The following is a 24,446-nucleotide window of genomic DNA, read 5'->3' on the forward strand; positions in this document are numbered from 1 at the left end:
GCATGTTATTTTTTTAAAGAAGAACTAATTAAAATAACTTTACATGTTGTATTGCTCCATGAATGCAGTCCACAAAGGCGGTCACCACAGTGTCATTGGCCAGAAAAACATCTTCAAAAAAACCACTGGGCCTAAAGAACAAAAAAGTTACATAAGAAAAAAAATCTCCACCTCAAATTAAGCATAGGATCATTCCAGGAACTATTTGTGGATTTTGTCTCTACATAATTTACCAGTCTGATAGAAAAAAGGGGGGAAAAAAACCATGTACACAAATACAAGAATGAGTCATACATTGGTCGACTGACTTAAAGTCCCACTCCAACTGAAATTTTAGCTATTTTGAAATCGTTTCCAGTTTTTTTTTTTTTATTTTTCTTTAACCCTTGTGCTATCCTAGGCACTTTAACATTGAGAGTTGGGTCATCTAGACCCCACAAGACAGTGTGCTGAACCTTTTTTCTTCAGCGATTTGTGATCTTGCTGCATGGTGGCGCAGTGGTTAGCGTTCTTGCCTCACAGCAAGAAGGCCTCCGGTTCAAGTCCCGGCTGGGGGACGTGAAAAACTACATCGACAGGGGACCTTTCTGTGTGGAGTTTGCATGTTCTCCCCGTGTATGCGTGGGTTCTCTCCGGGGTCTCTGGCTTCCTCCCACCGTCCAAAAACATGCTTTGTAGGTTAATTGGCAACTCTAAATTGTCCCTAGGTGTGGGTGTGAGAGTGAATGGGTGTGTGTTTGTGGACATTCTACCCTGTGACAGACTGGCGACCTGTCAAAGTTGTCCCCTGCTTTCGCCCACAAGTGGCCGGGATAGGCTCCGGCAGCCCCGTGACCCCGAAAGGGAAAAAAGGTTAAGAAAATGAATGATGAAAAATGAAATTGTGATCTTCACTGGTGTCCATGGATTACATGAAATCCTCTTCACCTTTCCACCTTTGTCATAGATAGATATAAACTTTATTAATCTCCCAAAGGAGAAATTCAGGTGTCCGGTAGCAAAACACACAACCACACACCACAAACAACAGTAAAAAGACAGTTCACAAAATAATATCAGTTCATATCAGGCAGGTTCATTAAACAGCCTGATAGCTGTAGGGACAAATGAGTTCTTAAAGCGCTCTGTCCTGCAGCGCAGTGAAAGGAGCCTATTACTCCGTGTGCTCCTCTGACCTGACATCGTGTTGTGCAAAGGATGTCTGGGATTGTCCAGGATGCTCTGAGTCAAAGCCCTCATTCTCTTCTGCAGCACAGATCCCAGAGAGTCCACCCTCCTCCCGATCACAGATACACATCTCTTAATCAGTCTGTCCAATCGAGTGCAATCCCTCGTGGTCATACTGCCACCCCAGCATACAACCCCATGGAACACAGCACTCGCCACAACCGACTGATAAAAAAGGAGCAACATGTCAGTACATACATCAAAGGACCTCAGCTTTCTCAGAAAGAACAGCCTATTCTGCCCTTTTACCGTCATGGTAGGGATAACATGTCAATGTAAGGGTGGGCTCATAGGATAGCACAAGGGTTATGGATTATGTCGTATTTTTAAGACATATTTTAAGCAGCACAGCAGGAGCTCATAAAAAATTCATCTCAGAGTTGTTGGCGGGACTGTTGCCACAGCAGTTAGCCTCTGATAATTTCCCATCAACTGTTTGTTATTCCCTCTCCAGCTAGCTTATAGCACCTCACAAGCCCAAGCTAACATTAGCGTTGCAAATAAATAAAAAACAGCTAGCAATATGGAAGCTATCCAGATGTACAGTTTTGAGTCAGATACCAGCTCAGACAAGGGAAATCAAGACATTAATGGATTGATTTGTCTGCAAGTGGATGCATCAGAACTGGAGAGGAGTAGAGACTTTGGCCCACCCATGGCAGTTACAGCGCCACAATTATAAGCTTCTTCAAACAGCAAGTTTCATCTCCTCCTGATCCATTGGGATTTTAGTAAAGACATACTCAACAGTTTTAATCTTACATTATTATATGTATATATTTTTGTATATGTCCTTAATGAGAAAAATATTTGGTGACTGCATGCGAGTGGATCTTTAATTTTGTTGATAATAAATGTAGTAGGTCAAATCAACCATCATTGTTTAGACCAGGGGTCTGCAACCATGTGGCTCCTGGACCCCTCCTTTGTTGTTCTCTGACTGACGAAAAATAAAAATGTTTTTAGTTCTAAAAAATTTCATGTCTACACGGCGCAACAAGCAAAACAAAACAGTCAGATAAGTCAAACTTTACTCAACTTATTCACACACAGTTGAAGCAAAGTACATATTACTAAGCCAGGCTACTGACTACAATACCCATAATGCTACAACAATCCATCAAGCGGTGTAGCTTAATATTTTACAAAATTCCAGCATTTTTGACACATTTTTAAACACTGACAACGTACCACAAAAATAATCCATTTGAGGTCAGTACGCACAATTTAGAGGGCCTATGTCATGCTAGTCTTAAGCCATTCAGAGTAAACCGTATCCTTATATATTTACATATGATGATATATCACCTTTTGTACACTAAAGAACATTTTTATGAAATACGAGTTATTTTCACAAGCTCTTTTCCTACCCAGAAGTAAGAGGACTTGATCTCTAAGGCTCCGCCTTTCATTCCTTTGTGGGTGCCGCCCATTTTATGACGTCAACCTATAGTTGGCATTAGCAGCGTGTCTGCATTTCTCCCAAGAATACAAACAACATCCAAACTTTTGCAAAGATGGATGTGCAAATTGGGTAATGAAAGCATTTTGCTAATCACTGCTGGCTCCACTGAGAAAGTGTGTGTGTGTGTGTTTGTGTGTTAGCCTGGAGGCGGTTTTGGCAGCACAAACTGTATCCTGGAATGGGCCGTTCTTTACTTATCATGACGTCTGAATGTAAGGACCCTCATTATTGTGAATTGGGAGGGGTTAGTGCTCAGAGAGCAGGGTTTTGGAATGCTGAGAGACGAGTAAATGGAGCAAAATGCCGTTATGGGGTTGTTTTGTGAGGATTTGACATAATACACTTCAATATATTAAAAAAAATGATTTTGCATTATGTAGGCCAGGGGTGTCAAACATACGGCCGCGGGCCAATGGTTCAATCCGACCCAATCATAAAGAGTAAAAATTATAAGGTTTTTATAAAAACAAGCATGTTTCTTGTCCATTCCTTTGGCAAGTTATGATTTTTCACAGAAATAACCGATATGCGCAATTCCGCCACTAGGGGGAGCAAAGGAAAAGCAAAACAGGTGAAACAGCATATCTCCGCATATGCCAAAAGGGAAACCTAACAGCTCTGTGTCTGGGTAAGATGCAGTTTGGTTCCCCACGAGCCTCACCGGTGTTACATTGCTATAAGAATGATCAGTATTACACCCATTTTTAAAATTGCTGCATTGGCTCCCTGTGCGTTTCAGGATTGATTTTAAGATTATTGTAATGGGTTATAAATGTTTTAATGGTCTTGGGCCCTCTTATTTAAATTATGTTATTTTAAGGGGAGGACCAAAACACACAGTGAGGCCTTGTTCCACCATTCCGGTCCTTGCATATGGAACAGGCTGCCAGAGAGCCACAGGGCTGCAGAGTCTATAGAGGTTTTTAAAAAGAGGCTAAAGACCCACCTTTTTAATCTGGCTTTTATATGACTTTGGTAAATGCCTAATTATTTTACTCATTATGTATTTATTGATTTATCTATTTTCTCTACTTACTATTTTTTTTTCTTTTTTTTAAATTGTATAAGGACTATTATCATGATTATGTTTTTAATACACTATTGTTATTATATTTATCATAACATTTGAGGTTATATTTTAATCATTTTGCATATTTTATTTTATTTTTTTAATTACTAATATTGATATATCTTATAATATTTTTATATTGTTTTTTATTATAATTTTTATTTTTATCTTTTATAATCTAGTGTTTCCTCTTGGAGATCCATTGTTCTGGGGCACTACCGGCTCCGCCTGTAGGGGGTACTGTTGCTGAGGTGCTTGTTCTCTTTGGGCCGGTCTAATAGCCATGGAGTGGGCTGTAGGCTGCTCTGTGTTGGGCAGGCGCTGTGGTAATAACCACCACAGTCGAGGTGGGCCTTGGAATAAATGGATCCATTATATCGTTTCCTCACAGCAGTACCAAGCCAGACCTTTTCTTTATGCTGCAGTTCTTTGTTTTTGTTCAGGGTTCTACTGGGGGAACTGGGTGGATGGAGGGAGGAATCTGGTGAGGGAGGGGTCCCATCTGTGTGGGATTGTCCTGCGTTTTTCTGTTTTAAATAATTTTCATATTTTATAACTTTTTTATCTGCTTTTAGGTTAAGCCAAAATAAAAAGGCGCTATACACATCAATAAAGTTTGAAGTAGTGACACCATAATGACCAAATTGTTGTCAAAAAGAACAAAAAAGGTTGAAGTGGAGGGCTGAGCTTTCCAGGAAGAATAGAAAGAGTTTTATTTGTTCATGGAGCTGAGTACAAAACCTGCATTGTCAGGTGTATTTGTAAACTGCGTGTTCCCACACTTGCAAAGGGACAGGACTGGACCCAGGATTTAACTCTTTCCAAGTTTTTATTAGCAACAGTAGATATTGGCGGTAGTTGGCGGTAGGTGAAAAACCTTTAAACAATCAAAACAGAACAATAAATAAACAGTTAAGTATATTTAAATCAAACATAAGTTAAAGTAGACGAATAAATTAAGATGAAAATTAAACCAACAATTTGTAACCAAGAAAATTAAACCAACAACTCAGTTACATTGCAGGAAACTTGAATAAAATTTTTCTCAACTTAGGTAGATTATTTTACTGACAATTATATCCTTTTTCAGGCTAACAAATATGTATCATTTTCAATACAAACAATTGTAGGACATTGTACAACATGTAATTTTTTTCTTGTTTTTCTTTTCTTTTAACCCAATACAAAAACTGTTAGAATAAATTTGTACATACGTTATCCCATATTTACTCAGAACTTTTGTACTGTTGTGTTATCATATAAGATAAAGTGTGTTCATTGTTTTTCTGCGAGGAACGTGATCCTGGGAATGCGGTAGAAGATTTTATATTGACCCGGCGGCAGCTGTTCACCTTAAATCTGCAGCGGTGAACAAACAATCACAAGGGATGTTTTGATTAGCTTCCTGACGATGTCAAGAAATGTTTAGATTAGTTTCCTAACTTTTGTAAACTGTGTGTGTGTGTGTATGTCTGTACCCCTTACCCTTTGGAAACAAATGTCACATGCTGTATGTTAGGTAACACCCTGTTTTCAATAAAAACGAGGAGGCAGACCTTTGTAAACTCAGAGCAAACGGAGAATTGCGTGAGTATGTTCCTGTCTGCTCTCCTCAAGAAAAGATCTAAAGTGAGTCGGTGTCCTTTCTTCCAGCTCAAATATAGTTGAGAAATGTTGGTTTAGTTTAGACCAAACAACAACGTGAGGTATTAAAAAGGAGTCCAGCATTGAGCTTACCAGTAGCCCTTTAAAATCCAAGTCCCACTCACGCAGTGGTTTGAGTTCAACGTCCAAGTTCATAGAAAAGCTGCCGTCCTCCAGCTCAGATCTTACACATGGCAAGGTGGAACGCAGTTTTAAGCGTTCCCAGCTTACGCGCTGATTGACTTTATTGAGTTCAGCTGGTAACGGCGCGCGTGCATTGTCCTCCGTGCTGAGCGCACGCAGGCTGCTGCGCACTCATGTGTGAGGGGCTCCACGCTCATATGAGGCGCTGCGCGCTTCAGGTCACAGCGAGGCAACCACCTCCGCTGATCGGCGTGATATGCATGCTTGGTATGTCATCAACAGGTCGCAGTGCTCAACGAATATAGCATTCAGCACCACTATCAGACTCACCTTAAAGAAAAGTTTCACCATTTGGAGTTAAGAAAAGAGAGGATTTACCAAATATTAGCTGGACTAACAAAACAACTGTCTGCATCTACTGCAGCCGTGACGTAAGTGATGGAGCAATGATAGACACCTTATGGCAAACAAGTTGGAGCAAACATCCAAACCATTTTCGGATGGTGAACTTATTAAAAAATGCTGAAGGCTGCAGAAGTCTTGTTCCCAAAAAGCAGGCAACTTTTGCCAACATGAGTCTGTAAAAGGATTATGATTATAGATACAACATCTCTAAGGAGACTTGGGTGGCCAAATTAAGGAATCCAGTCATTTATTGCATTTTCGGTCGGTGTTGATGAAAGCACCGACATCACAGATATATATATATAGCTGTGCATATTCATTAGAGTTGTTGAAGAGACCATCACAGTGGAGTTTCTTGAGTTGATGGACACAAAAGCTGATGACATAGTCAGCTCTCCAGTTACTGTGCTGGACGATGTTGGAGTGAACTGGTCACATGATGTCAGTCTGGCCACTGATGGCGCCCCATTAAAGGTCAGGAAGAAGGCAGGTGTTGCCACAAAATTCAGGCAGCCAACCAGGAAAATATTTTTGGACATTTCATTGTGTTTTGCACACTTGAATGACAGTAAATGTGTTTCTGCATAGGATCTGAATCCTGATATTGATGGCTGGCTAAAGTTTCAGGAGAGAAAGGGAGGTTAACTGTGTTGACAAGTGTTTGCAAGTTTAATTTAGTTGAATTTTTCATTGATTTGCAAATTTACATTTAAGGCAGGTTAATCACTTTTTTACGTAGCCCCTCTTGAGTTTATTATTGGGATTGTTTCAGTGTCAGATGTAAAATAACCAGTTCCCCCCAGCATAGGGCCCAGGTCCCCTCAGCCCAGGGGTCCCATCCCCCGAAGCGCTTACCCCCCACGCCCCACACCACCCACCCTATACAGAGAGGGAGGAGCCAGAAAGCGCCGCCCCCCTGGAGCAATTCCCCCGCCCCCACATGCCGCCCCTGGGAAGCTCTCGTCAGGCCTCGACGGAACCAAGGCAGCCAACAAGCCAGGGCGACCGCCTATTGCCTCAGTGGAGACCCCGACCCGTCAAACCTCCAAGGTCCCGTACCGATAGTGGACCCTCCCCTTCCCCCAGGCTGCCCCCCCCCCCAAAGGACAGAGCCAACATGCCCCCCCCCCCGACCCTGCAGCCCTGGTGAATGTCACCCAGAGCGACCCAAGAGGGTTACCCCGCCCCGTCCCGTCCCAGAGCAAGGGAAGGAGTGATCCCAGCCCCATGTGCGCTGCTGGAAGCCCCCCCCCTCCCGAGCAGGGCTCCCCGCAGCACAGGCAAAAAGACCACCCCCCCAAGCCAAGCCAGACCACCACTAAACCTCCCCAACCACACACCCCCACACCCGAGCCCGGAAGACACTGCAGCACTCCAGCCCGCCCCGCCCAGTCACCAGACCTGACCCCCTAACTAACGGAGTCCCCACCGCCCCCCACCAGGCACCAGAAGGCCCGACCCCCACCCCTAACCACGGCAGACAGACAAGGAGCAGCGACAATCAGGCACCCCACCCCCTAATTCATGGAGTTAGCTATGGGAGACCAGAAAGACTGAATTCTTTTAAAGTTACTTGACCTTTGGGCCGATGTTTTTTCCAAGCAGATATGATCAAACAGCAGATTTCTGTATTGACTTACATTATTATTTTTCTTGCTTTTCCAGTTTATTAAAATTGTTTTTTTAGCAATACAAAGAGTTATGAAAATGATAGATACTAATCCTCCTTCTATATCGATGGAACTAATGATAAAAAAGCACACAAAGTGTCGGTGAAGCCGTAATTGAAACCCTAAGCCAGTCTGATAGATCCGCACATACCTGTTGCCAGAGAGCCTGGACAGGTGTGCAAAACCACAGTGCATGCATGTAACTGTCGGGTAGATTACTATCACAGTGCTCACAAATGTCTGAGTTACTGAGACCTATCTTAAACATCCTCTTTCCAGTGTAGTCAATTCTGTGAAGAATTTTGATTTGGATTAGCTGCAAGTTTGGACTTTTTGTCATCTTAAAGTAGTTAAGATTAAGTTCTGACCAGAAGCTTTCATCTGTGCTGATGCTTAAATCTGCATCCCATTTTGTTATGTAGGTTGCATAAGAATTTGTTTATTTTGGAGAGAATTTTATTCATTGAAAAATTAATCAGAGAGGTAACTACTTCTGGTGGCTTTAAATCGTTGTCTTTGTATTTACAATTTTTTGTAATAATCGATTTAAGTTGCTGATATTCCAAGAAGTAATTTATTCCATGTTTGTCTTGTAGTTCCTGGGGTCTTATGAATCTTCTATCAATAATTAAGTCCTCTAGTAGTGTTACGCCCCCAGATTGCCAAGCTGGGAAGTGTATCATTTTTTTGTTTATGAGGATGTCCAAGTTGTTCCAGATAGGTGTCATTTTGCACGGTTGAATTGACGAGTTAGATATTTTGAGAAATTCCCACCAGGCTGGTAAAGTGGCATTTGGAAACAAAAAAGGTTGATCTTCCCACATAACACGTGTTCCAAGTCTAACCATGAGTTGGTTTCTTGATTATTTTTTAACCATTTTAAGATATATGGTAATATATTTGCAAGAAAGTACTTGTAGAAGTTAGGTAATTCTAAGCCTCCACAGCTTTTTTATTTTAACGTTTTTAGACTAATTCTTGCAGGTTCATTGTTCCATAAAAACCTTGATATGGATGAGTCTAATGTTTTGAACTATTTTATTGGCGGTTGTGTGGGGATCATTGAGAAGAGATAATTAACTTTGGGTAAGATTTTCCTTTTAACCGTGGCTATGCCCATGAGGGACAGAGGTAGGTTGACCCAGCGGGTTAGATCGCCCTGTATGCTTTTCAGTAATGGGGTGTGGTTTAGCTGCGCCAGTAATGTAATTTGGGGGGAAAATAAATACCTTGATATTTGATATTGCCTGATTTGACTGGTATCGTAAAGTCTTTGCTCCGCATTACTGTTCAGTGGTAATAAAACAGATTTATTCCATTTAATTAAGAAGTCTGACATGGAGGAGAATTCATTAATAATTGTTGCTGTTTCATTTACAGAACATGATTTATTTAAAAACAGTAATGTGTCATCTGCATAGAGACTAATTTTATGATTTTCTAATTCTAATAAATCTGCTCTCGCTATGCGTTTGTTATGAGTTGAGTAAGAAATTATTTTCCCTCTCATCACTGCTTTTGCTGTTTCCCAAAGAAGACATGGTGAGATATCAGGAGTATTGTTGAATTCTAAGAAGGTTGCCCACTCTTTTTTAAAGAATTGAATAAACTATTGGTCTTTTAAGAGAGATGTGTTAAATCTCCAGGTTGTACCTGAGGGTGTGGATATTTCCCTAAATATATTTACAGAAACTGGTGCGTGATCACTGATAATGATTGGATGAATGCTGGAACTTTTGATTTCTTTTAAAAGAAATTTACTGACTAATAAATAGTCTAAACGAGAGTGTGAGTGGTGTACTGGAGAGAAAAAGGTGAACCCTTTAGTGTTCTGGTGACATGAGCGCCAAGCGTCACAGTGACTCAGATCATTCATGTACGGCTTTCGAATACTTGCAGACAGCCATGTGCGTTGGTGTGCTACTGTGCTGAGTCTGTCAAGTTCAGGATCCAGAATCAGATTGACGTCTCCTCCTATAATGATTGTGGAGTCAGAGTGAACCAAGAGTGAGGTGAAGAATCTGTGAAAGAAGGAAGAGTCGTCAACATTCGGGCCATAGATACTGACTATGCAAAGGTCCTTATTCTGAACTGATATATTAATAATTACAAATCGGCCTTCTGGGTCATTAACTTTATCCTTATGAGTAAATTTAACGTTATTAATCAAAACAGCAACTCCTCTGTGTTTGGAATTGTAACTAGCAGAATACATGAATGGAAATTGTGAGCAGCACAAGTGATGATCAGCTGATTTAGATAAGTGGGTCTCCTGCAGCAAAGCTATATCAGCTTAAAGATCAAAAAGGTGGTTTAACACTTTCATTCTCTTTGGCCCAGAGCCAAGTCCACGCACATTCCAACTAACAATGTTAAGAGTGTTCATAACTACTCTAACCGGGAGAGTGTAAGGCTAAATAATGCGTGTGCCATCCCGTGTGCGCGTGCCCGCTGATGGATGAAGGAGCACTGTGCGTTTGTGTGCGTGAGCGTTTCCTGGCTGTGTGGCTGCATGTTGCTTGTGTCCTATGTAAGCCTATGTGAGGTGCTTGCGGCATGTCCGCGAGTGTGTGCTGGTTCGCGTGTGCATGCGCGTGTGCATGCTTGTATGTGCGCACTCCGTGCATAAATAAATACAAACTTACCGGGGACGTGTTGCCTTTGGATGATTTACATATGAGAAGGGGGAAGAGAGGGGGAAAACTAAAAAGAAAAAAGAAGAAAAGAAAATCAGAAAGAAACAAACATAACAAGAAAAAAAAACAGAAACATGACAGGGAAGAGAAATTAAACTGCTTCAACAAGATGGAGGTGTGGATGGTTGATGAGCCGGTTTTTCATTCATTTAAATAGGTTTTGCCGGAGTGTTTAGCGCAGCACATCAGGTCCTCAGCACAGCCAGGGGGTGATCTCCGGGTCTCGGAAGAGCCGGATCGTCCACGAACAGCTTGTCCTAAGCAACCACAGCTCAAGACCCGGCAGTAAGGTGTTTTTTCCTCAGTGGAAAAAGGATCTTTCGCCGCCGCAGAATCTCAACCAGAACTGGTCGTTCACTCTGAAGTGCATTCCCTTCAGCTCCCGGGCGTGGCTTTTCACCAGCTCCTTTTGCTTGAAGTGTTCAAATTTAGCAACAATCGATCTTGGACGCTCCTTTTGGCTTCCTGGCGTCCTGGACACTGCCAGAGCTCAGTGTTTCCCCACCTCAGATTGGCGTCAGTTGCTGCCACTGGATGCAAGGGGCATGGCATTGAGCTTGCTGCGCTGGGACGAAAAACGCACGGCTGAGTGCAGCTAATTTTGTGGGCTCGGCGTGATCCCATTGTGGTCGGGTTTTGGTGTTAATTCTAATTGGGTGTGTCTCTTAGCATAGGTACTTTAACAACATTTGTATAATAAAACTTGTATATTTTCCAAAAAAGCACCGGTCTCGGTTTCCTACGTCGGAGAATCCTGCGCTTTTGCATTTAGTTTTCTGGTGGTGGCAACGGAGAAATCATAATGCCACAGTTAGCTACTGTTACACCCACAGTGAAAGAAGGAGCGCCACTGCAAGGCATTCCTCCCCACAGCCATCAGCACCGTACTACAGTGACACACTATATAACTACACGGCGTATTTCATTTGTTGTCGTTGTTTCTGTTGTTTTTGTTCTTACAACGGGTATCGTTGTTTGGTGTATATTTTAATTTAACTTTATTGTCATTTAATTTAAAGATGCTCTTCTGTATTTTTTATACTGTTGCACTGTGTTGAATGTCACTTTACTGCTGCAGTCAAAACAATTTTCCCATCGTGGGATACATAAAGTCTTAAAGCCTTAAAAGTCTTAACCAAGAAATCAACAAGCCTGCAATCCTGAAATAAAGCATTTCATCTTGGGATTCTATGTTTTGTATGAAACTGATTTGTATGATTAAAGATGGGCTGCACACCAGTTAGCACGCTCACCTGAGGAGGTTCTGGTTCAAACCTCAGCTAGGTCCCTTTTATGTGGAGTTGGCATGTTATGCCTACGCATGTGTGATTTTTCCCTGGGAACTCCATGGTCCAAAACCATCCTCCAAATGTTGATCGGTGAATTTGAATTGCCCCTAGGTATGTATGTGTGGCCCTATAACAGAGTAGTGACCTGTTCCAGGTGTACCCCACCTTTGTCCACCAGTGGCTGGGATGACTCAAGCAACTACATGACCCCAAAAGGGATACAGCTCTCAAGATGAATAAAGACATATATATTTTAAGTTTTGCAATGAAAAAAAAACTAAGTGTTTTTGTAACACAAGTTGAGTGACCATCATTTTACATTTGTTGTTTACACTTCTAGTCATTCCACTCAATCTGACAGCATAAATTGAGTATATCCAGTTTTATCCTTGTTTTGCATGAGGGACTGAGGTTTTTGTTGATGAAAACAAGTTTCAGGAATATTTTATGGCTATAAAGAGGTTTTTGTTGATGAAAACAAGTTTCAGGAATATTTTATGGCTATAATAAAAAGTTTGCCACCAAAATGTTTATGCTTGATGCAGCTGCTGAAAAAATGTTTCTCACTTTTATGTCGCTGCATCCATTTTTTTTGTCTTTTTAAAACAGCAGCACAACATGGAAAAACTACACAGCTCAAAAACGAGCTCTTTTTTTATTAAAGTCGACTTAAAGTCTTTTATTTCTTAAAACTTGCTTCTGCATGCTTTATCTTAGACTGTTAGGGTGGGCAATTCGTAGATCTATGGTGGTGATCTTGGCTTCTGGATAGTATTTGCATGGAGGGGTTCTAAACAGTGAAGTTTTGGCCCAAACTTACTTTTTTTTTTTTGCCCACGGCTAGTTTTTCTTTAAATGTTTTCAGCTGTCTAGTTTCCTTTTGGAGAAAGTAGTTTTTTAGCCTGAAGGGCTTGAAGCAGCATAAAAAAAAGTTTTGACACACTTTAAGACGATTCTTTGCCTCTGGCAATATATGTAAAAAAAAAAAAAAAAAAGGAAGAGGTGCTAAAATTGGGTTTGTAAAGAACTCTAAGATCTTCTAAGAGTTTTGCAGTTTTTTAATTGCAGTTTTGATAGACTTAATCTAAATATGGATTTTCAATAAAAGAAAAAAAGCAGTTTTATTCAATCATAGAGGCAATGCAAATGCTTTAAAAAAGTGTTACGAGCTTTAGAAACACATACATAAACATTATAAAAAGGAAATAAAAGAATCAAGTTTGCAGGGAGTGCATAACATCAAACAAAAGCACCAGGAAAGCAACAATTAGGATTTGGATTTAATTCAATGAAGTTAAGTCACATTTGAGCTAATTAGAAATCTATTTCCATATCTATGCTGCTGTTCAAGGAAAATCAAAGTGTTTTGGCCAACATTCTCCCAGGCCATTGGTTTATTTCAACATCTTCAGAATTAACTTTAGATTTCACTGATTGAAAGGGGGAGAATTAAGGAACACAACTGATGTTGTTTGTTTTCTTAATTCTTGTCCAAACTTTGAACGAGCTGCAGCTTTTGAGAGGAATGGACAGAAGAATGTTCTAGTAGTTCTGTTTGTCTAGACACAGGACCTGTCTGATTTTTTTGTAAAATTAAAAAAAAAAAAAAAGAGGTTTTGCAGTGGCCTTCCGGGAGTGCTAAATCTCTTTAACTTGATTGTTTGTTTATTATGTAAGTTTAACTCTGTCTTCCTTGTTTCAGATACTTGCTGCAAGAAGGTTGTAGGGTGGTCACTGGGCATCTTAAGGCAGCTGGGCCCCACTTACAGCTGTCAGTGTATTCACAAATGAGGAGCATTTGAGCCATTTTTCTAACTTCTTGGTTAAAACATTCTCTACATGATCATATTTTGTTCTGTTGAACCAAAAGGTGATTGCATATGTCAGCAATTAGGGCAACAGTGCCAACCTGCTAAATTAAGACCTGCAAGAGCATCACTCTTACACCTGGGGGGTATTCCAAAAAGTATGTTTAAACTACCTTAGTTTAAACTTAACTCTCTGGCTGAAATCGGCCTGAACTTGCTTACACTGGGTATGTCGGTTCCAAAAGACCGGATATGAGTTAGCGTTATTACACTCAACTTGGTCACCCTGGGTTAATCCGCATGCATGGCAAGTACATAAAGACATTCTCATTGGATCGCCGATTTCCGGAGTCACCATGGAAACGCGTAGAGAAAAAAAGAGAGTGCTATACTCCAGTGAAACCTGCTTTCTGGAATACCCCCCTAGTTATGCTAGTTACCACGGTAAGTTTGAGGCTAAGGAAGCGGATAACTTCAGCTTTCGATTCCAAAAATGGAGGTATGTTTCAGGGTATGTCAAGTTGCCATAGCAACTCATGCTCTGAACATAACCTGGTCTGGAGCAGGTTTAGTTGAAGGTTAGTTTGTATTCAGAGAGGTGAAACAGCATAGCGTGTCCTTTTGAAGATGATTTAGTGGATGAAAAAACTCAGATAATACTTTTTCTACCGTGAGAGGTTGGAAAGATAAACTTTTTTACATTGTTGATCTAACTTAATTATTTGCTTCAGTTAAGATAAATCATTTTTTTTGTTAAGTCAGCTTAAAAATCACACGTAGTTTTCAGACAGTTTTTCTATTTTATTCAAATTAATTTAATTAAGTAGGTGTAACTTTGGTGCTGCTGTTAGATCAGCACCGCAAGGGATTGTGGGATACCATTCCCTTTGCCTGTTTGGACGGATTTGGGTTTAAGTGTGGGTTTTTGACCAAATGTGTTTAGTTGTTTTTGTCACGGTGAGGGGTTGGCTGGAGAGCCGGTAGGACCCAGATGCAGAGACGGGAGGCAAAACGGTTCAAGGGCAAGGGGGTTTAATGGCCAACAAACAAAAAGCGCTGCAGAGCAGGATGCCAAAGGAAACAAAAACTTACTTCGCGTGGCATGAAACATGGACGAGGCAAGAAAGAGGAAAACAGGAAACAGGCAAAAATTTTAAGAATGACACAAATAGTTTTCACAAAGTTTGCTGCTAAACTGCTTTTAGATCTTTGCTTCAGTTTTTTCTGTGACGTACTAAAATATAATTACAAGCATTTCATATTTTTCAAAGGCTTTTAGCAACTTTAGATTTTGACTGGGCATGCTCTCAATCAAATTCTGGGCCAAATCCTGATAGCAACCCATTCTTTCATAATCCCTTCTTGGACTTTGTCAGAATTAGTGGGTTTTTGTTTGTCCAGCCGCCTCTTGAATATTGACCACAAGTTCTCAATGGGGTTAAGATCTAGTTAGTTTCCAGGCGATGGACCCAAAATTTTTACACTCTGGTCCCCGAGCCACTTAGTTATCACTTTTGCCTTATGGCACGGTGCTCCATCGTCGTGAAAAATGCATTGCTTGTCACTAAACTGTTGTTGAATTGTTGGAAGAAGTTGCTGTTGGAGGGTGTTTTGGTACCATTCTTTATTCATGGCTGTGTTTTGGGGCCAAATTGTGAGTGAGCCCACTCCCTTAGATGAGAAGCAACCCCACAAAAGAATGTCTCAGGATGCTTTACTGTTGGCATGGCACAGAACTGATGGTAGCGCTTACCTTTTCACCTCCGGACAAGCCTTTTTCCAGATGCCACAAACAATCGGAAAGAGGGTTCATTTGAGAATATAACTTTGCCCCATTCCTCAGCAGCCCATTCGCCATACTTTTTGTAGTAGATGAATCTGTTCCTGATGTTTTTTTTTTTTTTTTTTTTTTTGGAGAGAAGTGGCTACTATGCTGCCCTTCCTGACACCAGGCCATCTTCTAAAGATTTTCGCCTTACTGTGTGTGCAGATGCGCACACAGTGCTCACACTTCACCCACTCAGCCACCCACTCAAAGTTTCTATTCACCACCTGCATCGGTTATGGGGTGACTTCCTTCAAGCTCACAGCAGGCAGCGGGCAGTGCGAGTAAAGGTATGAACCTGCCTGCTGCCATTCCTGAGCAAGCTCTGCAATGGTGGCACTCCGATCCTGCAACTGAATCCTCTTTACGAGATGATCCTGGTGCTTGTGGGGACTTTTTTGGATGCCATAAAGCCTTCTTAGCAAGAATTTAACCTTTCCTTGAAGTTCTTGATGATCCTTTAGCCCTTGTGCTATCCTATAGGGTCAAGATGACCATTGACGTGTTATCCGTACCAAGACAAAGGTGGATAAAGGTGGAGAGGATTTCATGCAATCCATGGAAACCAGTGAAGATCACAAATCATTGAAGAAAAAAGTTCAGCGCTCTTGTGGAGTCTAGATGAACTCACTCCCAATGTCAAAGTGCCTAGGATAGCACAAGGGATAAATTGTTGATTTATGCGCAATCTTAGTAGCCACAATATCCTTGACTGTGAAGCCATTTTTATGCAACACAACGATGACTGCATGCGTTTCTTTGCAGGTCACCATGGTTGACAATGGAAGAACAATGATTTCAAGCATCCCCCTCCTTTTTAAAATGTCAATGCTGCCATTCTGACCTAATTAACTTGACATAATCATATCCAGCCTTGTGCTCATCATCATTCTCACCTGAGTCAACAAGAGGATTACTGAAATGATTTTACCAGGTCCTGTAATGACAGCAACTAAATACCAGATTAAGACATTTTCATGGCAAAGAAGGACTATGCAATTCATCTGATCACTCTTCATAAAATTCTGGATTATAAGAAAATTAGTATTATAAAAACTTAAGGAGCAACTGTTCCAATTTTCAATATTTTTGTAGTTCCCAAAACATTTGGCGACGACTGTACGGACGAGGCTTGGTGCAAAATGTCAATCTCACAAATCTTTTTCTTTAACAGCTCTATTACAATATATGAAAGACCTGCTTTCATAGAATTCCTGCCGGGCGCAAACAGCAATTATTCATGTATCCTCCAAGACAAATATTTAAATGGTTACTACTTCTGTGTTTTGAAAAGGATGTTAATCATACAGCATTACCAAATCAGAGATTCTGATTGGTCAAAGCAGGTAAGTGGTGAGGGTTTTCTACATAGAGCCTGAAAATGGAATTAAAAACTTGTGTGAAGGTGAACATTTTTAATTCAAAATCCCGCATATGTGTGTGTTTACAGGAACTTTTCATTGGGAACAGTTGGTTGAAACTGCATTTCTGAGCCAGGTGTGAATGTAGCATATATGTTTTACTTAACTGTTGAGTATTAGTTTTATCATTAAAATGCAGAGCCCCAGCAATTAATTTTTCATCTAAATGCTACTGGAGCACTTTGAGAAATTTGACTGATCAACCCGCTTGCATGTGTACGTAAAAAAGATAGGTGGAGGTAAAAAGCCAATTTATTGTGTGCAGCTCCAGTCTGCTGCAGTGAGACTTCATTTCTGTTTGTTGTCCCACTTTCTTGCAGCAGCTAAATCAGAATAATACTCAATTCCATAGCGCTATTGCACTCAACAGATGCAAAACTACAGCTACAACTACAGCTATCCCAAAACGAAACAAACTGAAATATTGATGTGGATTTTTTTTTCTGCGTTCACAGAGTGCAGAAATAATATGTAAGACTGGAAGGTTTATGTTTAAGAGACATTTGGACCGTTATATTCTTATACATTTTTAAAATGGTTCTTAATACCCCCTGCTGGAGTTTTCACTTACCCTCATCCCTGCTCCTCTCTGTAGCTTTTTTCTGCTCCCATGTGGCTCACAGCCTCTCACTCTTTGATAGCAGTTCAGGCTCAAACATGGCTCATGAAAGATTCAGACCTCGCCTGTCCAGCAGTCCAGACTTCCCACAGAACACTGATTGAACAGACGTCTTCATTCAGGTGGGCAAATGTCCACCACAGGTGTCTCTATTTTATCTTGCTCCTGTTTCATGGTTTACATATCCTGTCCTGCAGAAGCCATGCTGGTGCATGTGTCTGATGTTTAAATCCAAATAGTTGTTCTCCTTGATCTGCAAAAAAACCAAGACAATGGCCTTCAATCTTCACATCTTCAGCAAACTTTCACTTTAAGAGTTACAGTGGGACAAAAAAGTATTTCTTAGCCACCAATTGCGCACATTTCCCAATTAAAAGATGAGAGGTCTGTGATGTTCATCATATATCGTAAAAAAAAAATTGAAGAAATCCCAGTGTTTGAAGTTTAAAGAATTAATTTGTGTAATGGAGCAAAAAAAATAAGGGTTTGGTCAAATGGTTACAATTAGGACAAATGTTTTCTGTTGGTTTTCTTGTAGGTCTTCAACAGGTTTGCACACACTGTAGCAGCATTTTTTTTCTCCAGAATCCAATCATGATTGAAATCTTAAAAATGTTGCCCTGCTTAATTTAGCACATATCCAGACCTGTCAGAGATCAGCTGGACGATCTACAGAAGGACTGAGAGAATACCATGTGTTCAGATTAGACCAAAATGGAACCTTTTGGTGTAAATGCCCCTCACCATGTTTGGAGGGGAAGAATTCCAAATTTCATCCCAAGAACACCATACCCACTGTGAAGCATGGGGGTAAAACAGGAGGAGCGCTTCGTCCCCATTGCGCCGGTGGACGGAGCAGATCGTGTCTGTGCAGAGCAATCGGACTTAATACTGTACGTTTTGTGTATGAGGGGCGGATGCGTTGTTACGTGTGGGAGCCTTCAGACTGCCATCGGCCCCGCAGCTCACACGACACGCAGTCTCCAGCTCACACGGAGGCTGTGAGCGTTTCAATGCAAAACAGTCCTTAATAACCGTTAAAACGATCACGTCAATTTGTGTTTCCAGTCGTGTCCCGACAAAAAAAAGGCCGATGTTATTCCCACATGCGCTGCTCTCTCCGTCACGCAGCTGACCGGCTTTTCCAAACCCGTTGGTGATGGTGGATTTTTTCACGCTGCTTTTAACTATTGCTTTTAACTTGAAAGCTTCATCATATTGTAGCGGCGATCACGTGCACTTTGGGTCTAATGGCACCAAAGGATTCTGGGATGCCGCCGGGCATGCGTGCTTCGTTTTGTTGAACCATGACTGAAGTGTCTAAGACCTGAAGTGAGGTCCATGCTGTTTGGCTGCTTAGAGGTGTGTCGAAAAATAAATGACTTGTGTTTGGTGTTAGAGAATTCAAACCATTCACCGTGTCCGAAAATACGTACACGGCGGCCGCCAATAAAATCCATAAATTAGCCGCGTCACTGAATTAGCCGCACGGCTGTTAGCGCAGGAAAAAAGTAGCGGCTTATAGTCCGGAAATTACGGTAATTAGGGGCTAGTCGACTGATCCATATTAATAAAAGAATGAGATTATGAGTGAAAACCTCCTTCCATCAGTGAGATCACTAAGGATGAAGTCTGGGTGGATCTTCCAGCATGATTATGATCCCAAACACATCAATCAATCAAAAAAATAAAGGCTACGTGAAAAGTATTTCCAGGTATTGGAATGTTATAGCTTGTCCCAAGACCTCAAGTCAAAAGAGATTATTTAACAAAGATGGTCCAGAAAAAGCAATCCATTTTATTCTGGCTAACAACTGTGAACTCAGACTTGGAGATCCTGATTTCTATTGCAGCTGCTTCACACTAAGCTGCAAACCTCTCCAGTAAGAGAAGGATACCAAAATGGAATGCATATTTAATCAATGCAAGTTGAACACATGGCCAATATAGTCTTACGTTTTTTCATTGACTTTGTTTTTCTTTCAGTCAAATTTCTACCAAACTTTGCTGCTTTAAATTGGTAGACCTAGCGGTAGTTATAGTTGTCAAAATGTGATTTATGGTTAACAATTTAATAATGTCACAGGCGACACAAATAAAATGCTTTTTGACATGCCATACCTTTTTGACCATTAAAACAATCAATGTAAATCAGCTGATTCTAAGATCAACAAAAGTCACTTTTTATTGTGGTCTAGCACCAATATGCAACACATTACTAATGGAAAGTGTTGCCTATTGACTCAAAGCCGCTTGTCTTTGCATCAGAATCAGCTGATTTACGTGGATTGTGTCTGCACTTCACCACTTTAAAAGTGTTGCAGATCAGCGTAAGGATGCTTATCTCCGCTTCAGAATCAGTTGGAAGAATGTTAATTACGTAAACAGTTGTGGAGTTATGGTAGTCAAAAAATATAAAGAGCAGATGACAGAAAGGGGCGCTGTGACGCTGTAGTATCGTGAGACCCAACAAGATATGTGTGCGGAGTTAAATTAGCGGGGCGTAAGTTGTGAACAAACATTTCGGTTTATTTTCATGATACCGCCATATTAATAATCCAGAAAGTTAACAAAAGCTGACAAGTTTGTTAAACATTTGTCAGCCTGGAGGACCTGGAGAATTACATCGACAAGTGTTTTGATACCTGCGTCATGGGGTATTCCAGCACCACCACTCCATTCTCTAAACGAAAATGTCCCGAAGACTCTCCCAGAGCTGGCTCCTCTCCAGACAGCAACATGAGCGACATTCTGGATTCTATAGACAAAAAGCTCTCCAGCCACGATTGCCGTTTAAACCTGCTGAAGATCCTCCACAGAGAATCCCAAGGCCTACGAGAGTCATTGGATTTCAGCAAGCAGCAGGTGCAGGAGCTTGCAGCGGAGAACCAGGCCCTCAGAGAGACCGTCAAGACCTTAAACAGCAACACCGCTCGTCTTTCTGAGGAGAACCGATCCATCAAGGAAACTCTCCCGGATCTTCAGGCGAGGAGCATGAGGGACAATTTAATGATCCTCAGGGATTCAAGAGGAGGCAGGGGAAGACCCAGAGCCAACAGTGAAATCCTTCATAGAAGCCCAGGAAGTGCAGCTTCTCCATGTCCTCTTCTTTTCTTTTCCGACCGGTCCAACAAAAGACTGTTACAGATATGAGTAAGATCAATAAAGTTCAGCCTAAATTACAAAAGGGGTTTATTTAAATATACACCTAGTGCATCAAACATTTCCTAATCCCTATTGTTACAGTAAAATATGTCCAACACAAGAGGCTTTTAGCTCTCATCTGTCTGCTCAGCTGTTGTAGAGGAAAAGTTAAAAAAAACGTTAATGGGTTAATGTCAACAGCTGCACAGTGTTTTGGTCATTGGCACTGTGGACACGCAGCTGGGTTTGATTTTTAGCTGGGTCCTTTCTGTTTAGACCTTGTTTGTGAGTCGGGATGGGAAACAAATCTCAAATGTGGAAGAAGCTTAAATGTTACTTACAGAGAGTTCACAGTTCAATGAAAAAATTCCTGGATATTAGTCTACCTCCTCCTGACCATGGCAAGGTGCTTATCAGTTGTTAAACTTCTGTTGGAAGAAGAAAGTAAACATGAAGTGATGAGAGGACCAGACAATCCAAAACAACAATCTGTAGGCAATCTCTTGTTTGTAGCTGGTGAGGGTTGGTAATTAAAATTTAGCAGAATGACAATCCAAAAAGGCTATAACTTGGGTGAAACAGCACATGGTTGGAAGAGAGGCAATTTAGATATATGACTTGACATGAACTTTGACGCTAGAACAAGTAGACAATACTACAATCTAGTAGTGTAAAGATTTTCACCCTAAAGCAGGAACAGGCTCCAGCGACCCTGATGAACCTGCAAAGGATAAAGCAGGAATAGAGGATGGTAAATGTCACGGTTCTGTCAGGGAAATAATTCTAAAGATAAATGGCTCTAAGATAAGTGTGTAGCTACTTTTGTGGGTGCTTTAATACTATAATAGTAAGGAAGGTTTTTTTGATGTTACTTTACACAACCAAATGTGTAAATTGTAAACTGCTATTAGCAGTGAAGTTAGATCAGTAGTAGCTTTGTCGCAGTTCCAATAAGGAAGATCTACTTGACATTCTAGATGGTTTTGCTGGCCCTTCTCCGCCCAATTCTCCCCCTGGACTATTCATATATCTTGGACTGGCCTCAACCACCATCATCTGCACAGAACCCAACTGCCAACAGACTATGGACTATTTTATGCACATTTGTATAACAAATACAATCAAAACATTCCTAAGATCTTTCCTTGTTCAAATTCTAATTATATGGACAGTGTTTAAGTCCTAATGTTTAGTTGCCCAATCCAATAGTTCAAGTCCAATTCCCCCTAGATATGAATAAATACACAACAATTTTTATTTCAAAAAATTAAAAACTTTTATGGTCTCGCGGGTAGAGCTGTGACGTGTCGGATTTTTGATCACCGCGGTGATGAACCACCAGGGGGCGTGGTTTTTCGGTTAACCGCAGACCCCCCCCCCCCCCCCCCCAAAAAAAAAAAAAAAAACAAACACAAAATCCACTACAATTACAGCGTAGTATTATTTATTAACAAATAACAGTAACAACTAACTACTACCTATCTAAATAATGAACTAACTATATAGGTGTTGTAGATTGACTGTGACTGTGTGAGCGCACTGCGTCGTGTAGGACTGGGAGGAGGGACCGCGCACACCTGTGTTGGGGGTGCGTGTTGATTCTTCTGCAGTGGACCGCTCTCTAGCGACACGCGAGTTTCACCTGTTCTCTCTGGTACAGACATCTTCTCAGAATATTATATATTACCCAGTAATAAAGAGACTGTAGACACTTTGTCACCTTTCCAGTAGCCAATTAATAATTAGAAATCAGTAAATTAGTTGTATTTCCTCACGAGATGGAAACTTCTGTTGTAGAATGAGGATGTGTGCTTCTGAAAGCGCGCCCCTGTGTGTGTAAGGGAGCCACGTGCCACGTGCAACTAAAGCAGTGAGAGCGTGTGCCGACGAGAGACAATGACAGGCACGGTGGGAGAGGAGAGAACAGTCTGAAAGAAAGAAGGAAAGTCTGAAAACAGGACTAGCAGAAAAAGTAAATTATCAGCAAAGATGAACGTGTTTAATGTGTTTATTATACTGTAGTTCCAATAACCCACCGTATGCTGAACTTTCAACAATAAAAATAAATAAATAAAAAAAGTCCGTTGATGAGGTCATCGTCACAGCCCTACTCGCGGGCCACATAAAATGACATGGCGGGCCACACTTGGCCCGCGGGCCTTGAGTTTGACACATGTGCACTAGAGGGTCGTATAAAGGCAAGGGCTCCATTGATAAGGTCTTTAAAGAAACACCGTGTGGCATCTGATTCAATTCAATTCAATTCAGTTCAATTTGGGATGCACGGTGGCCCAGTGGTTAGCCTCACAGCAATAAGGCCCCCGGTTCAGAACACCAATGGGGACCTTTCTGTGTGGAGTTTGCATGTTCTCCTCGTGAATGCGTGGGTTTTCTCCAGGGACTCCTGCTTCTTCCCACCCTCCAAAAACATGCTTCATAGGTTAATTGGTTACTCTAAATTGTTTCTTGGTGTGAATGTGTGTGTGCATGGGTGTGTAATATGTGTGGACTGCCACCTGTCCAAGATGTCCCCTGCCTTCACCCTCAATTGACCAGGATAGGTTCTGACACCGAAAGGGACAAAACCCTAAGAAGGTGAATGAATGAATCAATTCAATTCAGTTCAATCTTAATTATATAACCCAATATTACAACAATAGACATCTCAATGGACTTCCTACTGGTAATTTTATGAAAAAAATGAAATCATAAAGAACATGAAGTCATAGAATTCAATAGGTATTGGCTAAACTAAACTAAACAGACTAAGCTAAACTGGGCATCCCTGCTCTTAGACCCTCCACGCTAAGGAAAAAAACTTCTCCAAAAACAGATTTTGGGGGGAAAAAAGATGAAATCTCAGGGGTGTCCACATGAAGGAGAGTTCCTCTCCCATGATTGAGTCGTGGATAGATTGGGGTGCAGGCAGGATCTGAAGGTCCTTTGAAAATATTTGTGTGGTTGCAAAGGGATCAGATAATCGCTTGAAGTGTGTGTGGTGCAAGGGTCAGGTCTGGTCAGGTCGTAGATGGATTGAGATGCAGGCAGGATCTGGAGCAGCCTACTAGAAACTAATTGTTAATAAACTAAATTTGAACATATTAATAGTAATTTAAATATTCTCTGATTACTAGCTAGTCTGGTAATAAGCCTGTCTGATGTTTTCCCTTGATCTTTTCCTCATCCAGTTTTAGTTTTTTTTCCCCTCTTGTATCCACTAAGAGCTGAAACACCCATTTAAAATCTTCCAAAAAGTCTCTGCGGTGCTTCATCTTTCAGCTTGAATTTAGAGCAGTAGAGTAAGACAAACTGCAGCTGGTCTGACCTCCATGATGGACAGCAGGCAATTGGGTAATATTGAACCCCACATTGCCCTTGGAGAACACATCAATTATTAGATGAAAGTTGTGATGATTTTGATTCATGTTAAGGAGGAATAACAAATAAAAAGTTTGATTGGTTGATTGGTGTGTAAGTAAAATAAAAAAAACACCAGTCGGCAGTGTCTGTGCTCTGAGAACCAGTTCACTTACAAGAAAAGCAAGAAATGATGAACAAGATTGAATGTGAGCTTCTTTCATGTTTTATCCATGCCTGTACTAGTTTCTATCAATCAAACTCCTCTTAACGTCTAACTTGAATATTTTAATGTTTTTTCTTTGACTCCATTTACTCCAAAGTAATTTCTTAAAAGAGCTGATTGAGATTTATGACTGACTAATCAATATTGTCAGTGAGAGATGTCTATATAGGAGGATCCATTAGAGCTCTTGCTTTCAGTTGATTAATTGCATATGCTCTCCGGATCTTTGTAGAGGCCATTGCGGCTCACATGTTGCGTTAAGAGAACATTGGGTTTCTGGCTGAATCATCAAATTTTGAGAAAGTCCAGCTTTCAACAGTAAAATAACCTCATGAAAAAAAAACAAAAAGAACATTTAAAAAGCACCTGGTTCTATATCTATCTATCTATCTATCTATCTATCTATCTATCTATCTATCTATCTATCTATCTATCTA

Source organism: Oryzias latipes, chromosome 20, assembly GCF_053564925.1.
Source record: "Oryzias latipes strain Hd-rR chromosome 20, Olatipes_Hd-rR_3.1".
NCBI lineage: Eukaryota > Metazoa > Chordata > Actinopteri > Beloniformes > Adrianichthyidae > Oryzias > Oryzias latipes.